This window comes from Anas acuta, chromosome 1, assembly GCF_963932015.1.
Source record: "Anas acuta chromosome 1, bAnaAcu1.1, whole genome shotgun sequence".
Taxonomy (NCBI): Eukaryota; Metazoa; Chordata; class Aves; order Anseriformes; family Anatidae; genus Anas; species Anas acuta.
The window spans coordinates 194,959,992-194,969,306 of NC_088979.1; the positions used below are offsets into that span (position 1 = coordinate 194,959,992).

At 36.3% G+C, this 9,315-nt stretch overlaps 1 long non-coding RNA gene across 1 annotated transcript; it reads right to left on the reverse strand.

The window, feature by feature from the left end:
* Positions 1–227: 227 nt before the first annotated feature.
* LOC137850326 (uncharacterized) lies at positions 228–1,896 on the reverse strand. The gene is made up of 3 exons (XR_011092478.1): positions 1,801–1,896; positions 1,389–1,586; positions 228–857 (listed from the first exon to the last, which is right to left on the reverse strand). It is a non-coding gene; the product is annotated as an uncharacterized lncRNA (long non-coding RNA).
* Positions 1,897–9,315: the final 7,419 nt, after the last annotated feature.

The following is a 9,315-nucleotide window of genomic DNA, read 5'->3' on the forward strand; positions in this document are numbered from 1 at the left end:
TGTCTGCCTTAAAAATACAATACTGTGTCTGCCTTAAAGGCTAGAAACTGAAGAAGGAAAGTTTTGAGTCCCCAGAGATCAGGGAGGAAGCCTGCAGTAGACTACTTGAATGTTAAAACTTCTATTTCTAGATGCCTCATCCCAGGTGTGAAAGCACTCTTTATGCTGATTTGAATTTTACTGGGAGAGCTGAAACTCATAATAGAAAGCAAGTAAAGTCATAGATAGGAAAATGACAGGCTCAGCCTTTTTATCTGGATTCAATTGCATATTTTGGACCTGATTTCTATTTCAAGGCCATTTATTACATAAATCAAAAAAAACTTTTCTGGATATCCTACTAGAACCTGAACAGAGGTACTGTTCTACCAGTTGCCCTGTTAATATCTGGGTTTCTGAAGGAGTGTGAAATGTCCAGCTGTTTTAAAGATCATCTGGGATTTCTTCATGTTATTTCAGTCTTTTGAACTGTTTATACTTTGTATAAACATCAGTTTCTACTTAAAGCTGTATCTAAATACATGTGAAGGCTTCTGTCACAGTTGGTCCATGACATCTGGTTTACAACAGTAGAGCCCAAGGTCTGCTACCACATCCCTGCGTTTAGCATATGGATATATGGATAGTTTGCAGGAGGAACAAAAAGAAACAAAAGAAGCATACATGTATTCTTTTGTTTTATAGGGAAGGACAAAGAAAACAGCTATGGCATAATAGACCTTGAAGTACATCAGCTGCAGCATCTCTTGAGAAAGACTTCATCATGTTTCCTCCCATCAGCTACCCAGCTGTCCCTTGCCTTGCTACAGCTGCATGAATAAAGGATTTTTTTTTTTCTTTTTCTATCCTGAAAAGTTCTGAAAAAAAACAAAGAACAACAACAACAACAAAAAAGCACCTTTTGAGGTCAAGCCAAGACTAATTTTAGCTTGATGGTTAATGAAAATTGTTGTTTATTTTTTTTTTAAACAACAAAAAAGCACTTAAGCAAAACATTACTTTTGACTGGGAATAAAACATTTAGTTTTCAAGCTTTCTGCTCTTTAGAAATGTTGTTATGAAAAACATTTTGAATAGTGAAAAAAATGAAGATTTCTATTTTTTTTTCTCAGTATATTTCCAGTCTCAGACCTATATAAAGTTTTTCACCTGTGTTTTAATGCAATTGTGAATAAATCACTGCATGTTTGTGAAATCTTGCAAGTGTTCCCACAATTATGTCTTCCTTTGAAAATAATCCAACATATCAGCCACATGTTGATTTTATTCCTGGTTTACTTATCTGTGCTGTGTTTCTGACTAGCCCAGTAACTGAAATTTTCTTCCAAAAACAATCCCTCCACCCCCTTATTTTTGAGTAGGAAAAAAAAATAAAAAATTAAATATACCACCAAATCCTTCAGCTTTCAGGATCTCAGAATAAAACCATTCATCCTCTGTATTCAGTCAGTAATAGGCAACTTTTGGTCCAGCTCTTGACCTTTTCCCTTCTGTAACTGAAAGTTTTGGGTCCTGAAATTTCTGCAATGCCTTGGTGGTCTTCTGCCCTGTGACTTGCTCATCTTCCAAGTCCTAAAACCAGCTGCCTAAAGAAAGGGGGAGATTATCAAAGTGGGTAACTGAATTTCCTTAAATAATTTTTAAATTCCCAGTGTAAGAACATTAATGTAACTCAGACACTGTAAGACAGCATTAAAGACTTATTTTTTCTGAAAAGGCTTTAAAGCTTAAACAAACAAACAAACATTAAAATAGACTAAGGAGCTGAATCTTCCCTTATTCTCCATAAATGAGCATTACCCAGGATTTGCTTCCAATCCCACTACTGGGCTTTTGTAGTTTCCTGCATTTCAAATAAAGCCTGTCTTGCCCATTTTCTTCAGGTGAGGAACTGTGCATGCCAGTGTTGGCTTTTCTATCATCCTTATTAGTCTTATATGAAGCAGCTGTTACCTCTTTCTGAGTAGCAAGCAGGTTGCCAGACAGCCTGAGGGGCTAACCATCTGACATCCATATTTTGTTCTCAATAGGTCCATGACTCATGCTTTCAGGGGAATACAGTCGTAGATAGGTTTTGCCTCCTTTTGTGCGGATGATAGATGCAGTTTCATTTCCTACCACAGCTGGACAACCAGGATGGTTGCATTTCATTTTCAAACAAAACTCAAGCAAAACTATTTTGCTGCACTTTCATTTGTTTGTAACATGTGCTCAAGGAACATTACACAAATTTCCCTTTAGATCCTTAAAATGAAATCAATTACTTAAAGACAGTTTAGTTTAGGAATAAGAAAAAATGAATAAGAAGGAGATTCCTAGTGAAGGCTTCAAGGAGGTTTTTAACATCATGGTTTATGGTAGGGGGAGAAAAGGATGTTATTATTTGTATTGTAGTGGTGCCCATGTGCCTCAACATGTGGATGCTGCAAGTTCCTTGTTCTCCAGGACAGCCTACTGTCTTGGCAAGAAAAGTGTTGTGTGGGAAGCAGACTAGAAGGGTGAAGTGATGTGCTCTGGGGCAGTCTGCAAAGCCAAGTGTAAGCCAACCACCTTTTATTTCACTTGCCTCAGGTTGACTGCCTAGAAAAATATTTTTCAAGGAAAAGTTGAAAAAATTAAAGCCCTGACAATCCTAACAAAAAGAGAATTGAAATCTGTAGAGGAACCAGCAGAAATAACCTTTTGGGGGGGGCATTTTCTGGCCTTTTTTCTTTTTTTTCTTTTTTTTTTTTTTTCCTTCAGTTTCATGCAAGCTCCTCAATTCTTGTCGATACTTCAGATCCATATCTCTATCTCTTAATTTATTCTTCTCAAAAATCATATTTATATCAAGGCAACTAAAATCACCCCTTCCTTTACTGATTTTTTCTCCTCTACTTAATCCCTTCCCATGTTTTCACTTTCTCTCCTATACACTATGTACATTCCTTGACCTTGAAACATTCCTTTGTGCTCTGAATTATAGAGTCTATGCATTGTTACAAATTGGCATAAGCAGTGTGTAAGAGGTAAATTCCATTGATGAATTGATTCTGAAGGTACCCTCTTTGACTTATGAGCTATGCACATTAAAGAAGAGACAAGGAATGTTTTTGACTTTCAGTGCACCCAACTCTGTTCATATGACTGAACTGCTCTGAATCACAGCCAGCTGTGGGATGGCGAGTTCAACACTGATATATTGAAAATGAAAGAATGAAGCTGCCTCAACAGTTCATCTGTAGATTAAATTTAAAAAAAAGAGAAATAAATCACCATAAACAAATCACTGTAAATAATAAGATAATTTAAAGCATTGTCAGGTCCATTTGATTATTTTAAAATTGTATTAATTGGGAAATGAAAACTTAATAATGACTGCTATTTTAATACAGGCTCACATTTACACATCCACCCTGCTTCTGTGTATCTCCCACTTTCCCAATGTGTCAGAAGAATGAGTGGGCTTATTTGGAGTCTTAGGGTAAAAAAAAAATAACCATTTCTCTTCTTTTCTCCACATCCCAGCTGTACATTTGCACTTGGAATAATTTTTCTGAGTTTCAGCAAAGCAGATATTTGGAAAATAGATACTTCACTCCCTATATCATCTTCTTCCCTGAGCAGACACACATTCTCAGCCCTTTTTTTGAGTTATGATTAATGCATTTGTTTAAAAATATTGAGTGCCTCTTCTATCAGCCTCTCAGCTATAATTTAGAACCCTCTTCTTCACTTCAGACAATGGTATTTATTGTGAAGTAGATTCAACATTGTGTAAATCAGAGGAGTTTTAAAAGATGAATGCATAGCTTTTTGCACCAAAAACCCCAAGTTCTTGGGATGTTCTGATCAAAACCATCACTTCTTTTTCAGTCCAACGATAGTGCAGCCAAAGCATAACCTAGCATTGATGCTAGATAGCTCTGTTTTGAATTATACGATTTCCTAGAGAATGCTTTTTTGGTCGGTGTTCAATGAACTCTGTCCAGTGGCTGCATAAACAGTTTCTTTGGTATGAACCTGGGTATGTAAATGGGATAGGATTGCAATGAGACTGATAGTGTCTGCTTAGGGAAAGAGGATTAAAGGTTCTCTGCTGGGACTAGCTCCTAGAGAAAAAAAGCTTCCTTAATGACAAGCTTAAGGGGCTGATAAATCCATAACATAGCTATGGGCTATTAGTTGACAATTATGTTTCACCATCCACAAGTTAAGTGTGGAAGATTCTGATTCAAAGATAGTGGAGAGGTCCATTGATTTTAGTACAATTTGCATGCATCTCAAGATAACTGGGTCTCCGGAACTCCAGGAAATAGCACCAAAACAAACTATTTAAAATAGAGGGAAAAAGGTGCTTACAAGAGTGAACTAAAAAAGAAAGGAAAATGCAAACAAGTGCAAGTGATCCAGAAATCAAAGGTTTGAGTCCAAATTCTTGATACTTCATGCTATTTACCTATTTACCATAACCTATTGATGTGGTCTCTGCATCAGAAGTCTGTTTACATTGTAAAGTCTAGAAAGTAACTGAAGATTCTCATTTTTATCTATGTCACAAATGGATTGCATAAAAATAAGTCAAAACTTTGGAGTTCACTGTTCAGATTTGCTTCCCTGATTTTTATTTCTTCCCCTCATTCTTTCAAACTACAGTTGATGTGAATTTACTGCAGCAAAGTCACAAAAAGAAAAACAAAACAAAACAAAACAAACTCACTCACATGACCCTATATGTTTGGTTTTTTTTTTTTTTTTTTTGATTTATTTCTTGCTCTTTAATTTTATGGGATGATTTGTCATTCTGTCATAGTGGAGATCACGGGAAGACCCAATGAGTCCAAATTTGTCATTCTGATCTCTGTTGTATGTGAGAACACTGTCAGTCTGCAATAGATGTTACTTGGTTTGAGAGAATACTTTATACTTTTCTAGCATTCTCTGTTATTAAACTCTCTAAAACATTTACAGTAGTTTAGCTTCTAAAAGAAAATGCATGCCTTGTAATGCCCTGGAAACGAATAAAATTGAAAACTGAAAAAGACAAAAGCAGCAGCTGTGAGCTGTGGTCTGTGGGTTGCTGGGGACTCCCTGAAGCATGACATGCAGACATGCCAGAAAGGGCTCTTGTTCTTCTGGATAGCTGACATGTATTCTACACTGGAAAACTGATGCAGGGAGACTGAGCAGATATGCAACTTGTTACCCTGCGGTGTGTCCAGCTAACACAGTGGGTGAATAGCTTCTGACTGAGCAGCAAGGTTTTGCTTGGGTATGTTCTGTAGTTGTGAAGAAGTCTGTGATGCATGTTCTAGAAGTTATTGTATTTATTGTATTTCTCTATCATTTGTGTAACTGCCTTTCTCAGCCCCCCAAAGTAATAAGAAGAATGAAATTCTGGGATCCAGACAAAGTCTCTTAACATTTTTCATCCATGATAGCTATACATAAGGAGGGGCTTTGTATTACGCTAATAGGTGAGGCTAAAAACATACCACCTGGCAGGGCCATATTATTTTCACTGCTCAGCACAATGCTCAGCACTATAAATTGAGTGATTAGCACATCAGTGAAGAAAAATATAACAATAAATGCAAATGTCCTTACAGCTCAAGTGGCAACAACTGTGGGTTAGTGCCTTTTTCTATGCTTATGAGAGACACCATCCGAGTATATTCATTGGCATGTAAATACATTCATGACATTATTATAATGACATTCTGTGACAGTTTGTTTGTCTGGAAGCGCTGAATACAGTATTTTAAATACTCATTAAAGAGATGATATGACAGCTCTCCCCCTTGCCTGGTAGTTAGAGCACTGTTCTTGCTCTGGGAAACCTTGGTTTGAGCAAGGAAGGTAGACATTCATTATAAATTTCTGAGACAGGTTCTCTCTTCCCTTCATCAGGCTGTGCAGTAGAGCAAAACAGGTCTCTTTTAAGTACCCCTTAGTCTAAAGTACAAAAATATTTACCAAGACAGAGTGAGGGAAAAAAAACTCATAGTCTTTGACTATGAACAGGAGAAAAAAGGTTTTCTGGAGTTCCATTCCCTTTGCCAATTTATATTTCTACAGCTGGAGCTCCCCAACCTGCTCTGAAAGCTAGCACAATTACACAGAGGCTGTGGATTTAAATCTTGTTCAGACAGAGGATACAAATCTGAATTTCTGCAGTGAATACCTTAACTACTGGCATTTTCAATAAAATAGGATGCTTCCTCTTGGTCTTTTTAATTTATTTTAAAAATGCTCAACAATGCTATTTATTTATTTATTTATTTATTATTTTAATTCAGTCAAAGGAAATATTTAACTTGACAAAACTGTTTTGATTTGTTTCTTTTTAGAATATTGCTCTCTATTCCTCTCTCTATCTCCCACATTTCACGTACGCCTGAACTTAAATTCTTCCAATTTCTTTTAATGGATCTGAGGTTTTGAATAAAGTGAGGTGTTCATTTCTCTTCCCTAAGACTGATCTTGGACCTCATAATCTGAGAAAATGTGGTAGAGACTGCGTTAAATTGGCAACATCAGTAGTAATCATTAAAATCAAATACATGTTTGTGGCAGTCCCCAGCAATGTGAGCAACCTGATTCAGAAAGGAGCAGATTTGAAGTGCTTGTGTTGTGCCTCAGAAATGACAGTGCTGAAGCCATTGGCTACTGCATACAGAAATCACAAATCCCTGTTCATGAGATCTGCTAGCCCAGGTGGAGCCATTCTTTGCATCTCTGTGTTTATCTGAAGTTACCTGCTTTGCTTCAGTGTGTAATGGTGATTTGAATGTCTCATGTTTGCTTCTTTGGTTTCCTTGATTGTAGGCAAGCAGGTTGCATGGATACATAGATTGTGAAACAACTGTGCATTTGCTCAGTAAGCTCTCTCCTCTGGGTTTGTTAATGAATCACATTTCATGATTTGTGACAATGCTTTGTTTTGGGGAAGCTATATCCTGCTTCCTGGTGTGAATTACCAACTCTATCTTCCCTTTGCTGGAAAGAAAAACAGCAGCACTTAGAGCTACTCTGATCCTCCATGGACTCTGTACTATCAGATACAGTTTAGGGAGGTTCTTTATGTTCTCTTCATTCTTTTCCAGATACATAAAAAAGATTAGGGAGTCCTAAATTTGTCATAGGATTAATTCCAAAGGAGGATCTCTGAAGAGAACAATGTCTGTAAAGGCAAAATAGAAACATGAGCTTCCTCATTTTTGAGGGATCCCAGGGAGAGACTGAGTTGATCTAGTTGATCTAATTAGCTGTATCTAAATCTTTCTCCAGTGGCTGCAGAAGAAAGTAGGCACATACTACTTTATTACATGCCTAAACTTTCCCACACGTTTCACATCCAACTTAAACACATAAAATAAATGTGAATAACACCAAAAAGTGGCAACTGTGTAACGTGAACAGTCTCGTTTAGCAATCAAGACTCCTTAAAACAGCCTCTTGAATACATGCACACTGTGAGCTGTTTTGTTACATTGTATATACGGTGTATTCTATGTTAATATTTCTTCCATTCCTTTTATAATTCTTTATTATTTAATGCTGTATATGTGATATAATATTGTGTGCTATATGACATTGATAATATTCAATATAATTAACAAAAGAAAAACTACGCTGAAAAGGAAAAGAGACTTAGTCAATGTAATAGTTACATTATTTGAAATAACACCAAGACATTTCTAACCAAGTGTAAGCTTACATTCTGGAGAGAGAAATCCTTTCACACTGAAAGACAATAGAGACCTGATGCATCTTGGTATAAACTTCAGACAAACAAAACAAAACAGAACAAAACAAAAAAAACAGACAAGCAAACAAAACCCACTATATTTATAGGCTTCATATCTACAAAAGATTTGTTATCATTTCATTAGAATTTGTGAATAAAGCATAAATGAACAGTGATTCCAAAAAATGTATGTTGATTAAATGGCTGGATTCCCTGATTGGTGCTGTTTCTGAAATTAATGCAAAAATCATTGTGATTGTTAGTTACGCATCAATATTCGATTAGTCTAAAAATTCTGAAATCATTTTTCCTCTTCATTTATGCTAATAGAGTATTTGTGAGCCCTTTGTCTTTGATGTCTATATTCATTTATGTAGATACAGGGCCAGATAAAAATCCATCAATGCTGGATGTTAAATTTTTGACGAATTTTTGTGTATCTAACAGAGCACTCTTTCAAATAAATATGTAATACAAAAATATAAACTAAAAAAAAAAAAAAAAAAGATAGCTAAAAGTTAGGATTCCACAAATGCTACACAAGAAAGATCTAGTATGTCTAAGGTGCCTGACTTATGACTTATGTGAATAGGGTCTTCCCCTGGAAGCCTCCAAAGACACTTATTTCTCTCCTTCACCTCTACAGGGAAGGTAGACACATAAGTTCGGAGTTTAGGACTAACTAGAGAACCAGACTACAAGAAAGTCAGTATTGGTGAAGAGCTACCTTGGTGGTCTCTGATACACTTTTGTTATTTCCTTCTCTAATAAAAACAAGTGTCAATATTTGTCCTGTGACAACAATTAGTAAATGCCACTATTTTGAATAGTGACAAAAATACAATTTGGGTGCCATTCCATCTTGTGGAAATGTGATGGGAGGAAGTCATGAGGAAATTGTCATTTTTTGGCCAGGGCAGATGTTCATAGAGTTCATTTCATAGAGTTTAAGGCCAGAAAGGGCTGGAAGGCATGTCCTATGAGGAGAGGCTGAGTACTCTTTGCTAGTTTGAAGAAAAGGAGGCTGAGAGGTGACCTGAGAGGTTCATACTGGACATTAAGAAAAAATTCTTTACTGTGAGGGTGGTCACACACCTCTTCCTAGAGAGGTGGTTGATGCCTGTCAGTGAACCATTTGTATAATAATCCAGTAATCCAATAAACCCTTAATAATATGCTTTAATTTTTGTTTAGCTCTGAAATGATCAGGCAGCTGGACTTCATGATCTTGTAGGTCCCTTCCAATTGAACTATTCTATTCTATAACTAGATCATTCAGTTGAGTCTTCTGCATGTTGAATACCATTTAATTTCACTTTTACCTCTCTTTTTATCCCAGTGACATATGACTGCTTAAACCATATATTTATCTTCCCATTCTTGCTGTGAATTAACAGACTTAGAGGATATTGACATCAATGTATGTGTCTGTATGTGGCTTTTGTTCTCTATGACCCTCTATAACACACCTTACCTTGACAATACACCTGAGAAAGACACTTAAAAGTTTTTGCAAACAGAATTCTTGAAAGGTGGATTTATTCATTGTCCTAAACTGCTAAAAATTTAAGCTTTGTGTAAAGCTG